This window comes from Polistes dominula, unplaced genomic scaffold (assembly GCF_049000335.1).
Source record: "Polistes dominula isolate Pdom_NZ unplaced genomic scaffold, Pdom_raw_medaka contig_11, whole genome shotgun sequence".
Lineage (NCBI taxonomy): Eukaryota > Metazoa > Arthropoda > Insecta > Hymenoptera > Vespidae > Polistes > Polistes dominula.
In genome coordinates, this window is record NW_028301154.1 from 5041157 (window position 1) to 5043274 (window position 2118).

Sequence of the window (2118 nt, forward strand, 5' to 3'; positions counted from 1 at the left end):
CTATAGCATCCACGTCAAGTATTACGCTTCTATTTTACGCAATGTGCTTGCCTAAGCAAATTTGTAAATACACAGAGAAAAGATAAGATAATACGAAAATACCTAAAGAATGAGTTTGTCATTACCTTGACAGGTATAATAATTACAAAAACTTAAGGTCATATAAAATTGAATTAAAAATAATTGACTTTAAGATTTGAATGCTGTAGCATTCATGTCATTCTGCATCATCATGAAAATGAATGCTATAGCATTCACGTCCGCGAACGTGTTAAACATTATAAAAACGATTTGATATGTGTATGTACAACCATTCTAAGAAAATCATCGAGGTATAATTTTCTCCTTAATATTTTTTATCCAAGAACAGAGAGAGAATAACTCACATATATTATTTCTTGATTCCGCTACAAGAAAATATCTATCGTGTAACTCATACTGTAAAAGTTCATCTCTCGCAAAATATGGCCGTATATTTGCGACATGTTTAACATTGTAAAATAATAACACACATATCGACGTTTTATATTATTTCTTTTGTTGAACTCGTTAAGAGATTCAATTTAATTTACATTAGTACTTTTCCTGCACGTGAATGTAAAATCCAGGATTCTCTACCATTTCCATTAGTTTAAAATCAGCATATATTGTATGATTTGCTTTAAATCTAAATGCTTTTGCAAGCATTTCACTAAAAGCTTTCAATCTGTGAGGATAATATGATAATCTAAATTCGTTAACATTATCCGAATTATTTTTATTTGATTTTCCATCGATGGTGATCATGTGATCCAAAGTAACGATAGCTGGTTTGCCTGATATATAAAGTACTGACGTTTTTATATCCGTCATATGTCGACTATTATAGTATATACATTTCAATGGTGTGTTTCCGGTTTCTATAATATAATTGTAATTTCTGTGATCGATTAAAAACAACCCACCTGGTTTGACGCAACATTCAAAATTAGCAAAGGCTAGCTTTTGTTCTCTCTGATCGCCATATAAATCAGGCATGTGTGCAAAACTATTTCCAAGGCAAATAACAGCATCAAAACCGTCACCGATAAGATGACTGATATCTTTCGATAATGTCAACCAATTTGCTTCCTCAATCACCCAATTATCAAAAGCTGGTTCCTTTCTTCTCTCTCATCTGGATTTGAGAGCATATTTGAGCATTTTATCAGAAGCATCAACACTAACGACTTCGAAACCTTCTTCAAGGAGCATTACGGAATGAACGCCTGTACCACAGGCAACATCTAAGATTCTCTTGCATCCTTTTTTCTTTGAGAAGACTAACCAAAGAGTCTCGATAATTTTGTGTCCTTTGATTTTTATCGTTGATAAATATTTCCCATACTTTGGCAGCTTTTCCATCGGCATATTGGTTTTTTACACCTTCCGCTGGTGTACTGAACGAACGCGTTAAAAATACAGAATCGATCATTGTGATATTTTGCCTCTTAATATTATTTGAAAATCACTATATACTTGCATTAAATAATATCTACTTGTAACACTTGTATGTATGTATTTACTATTATTACGAGAGAAGCAAGAAATATGAGATGGTAATATAAAAACATTACGAAATCTAATTGAAAGAAAAGAGGTGAGCGGCCGAGGTTGAAAAACAAACGAAAACACAGATCCAACCCTTATGAGTCTTGGAGCCATGTCCCTTCCACGTCTTGCCTGTGTGAGAGAACGGGCGTGATGGTGTGACTCGCGCTAGAGGTAGTTGGCCCATCAACTGCTAAAATCGGATCCCCATGTGACGAGCACACACCACACACCTGAGAACATATGACTTTACTAGGGCTCTTCCTCCGACGATCCAGTAGAGTTGTCTGATGAATGCCAGAGTCGACTAAGTGCCTCGTCTTCTTGTAAGCATGGGCAATAATGAGTTCTGAGAACCTGAAGTTACGAGGGAGGATCGCAGTATGCTTGGCCTTGTACTTGAGTTCAGATTTCGACCCTGAGAACATCGCCAAAATTAATGAATGCCGTGAGCTGGCAAAGTGGGTGTTAGCAGTAGAGATTGCCGTGTGAGCAGAGAAATTTCTTCTTGATTGTACGCCGATTGAGTAGCCTTGAATAAAAGAAGTC

At 35.9% G+C, this 2118-nt stretch overlaps 1 pseudogene; it reads right to left on the reverse strand.

Annotated features, from left to right (window-relative positions):
- Positions 1–573: 573 nt before the first annotated feature.
- LOC107073734 (glycine N-methyltransferase pseudogene) lies at positions 574–1453 on the reverse strand (annotated as a pseudogene).
- Between the last annotated feature and the right edge of the window lie 665 nt (positions 1454–2118).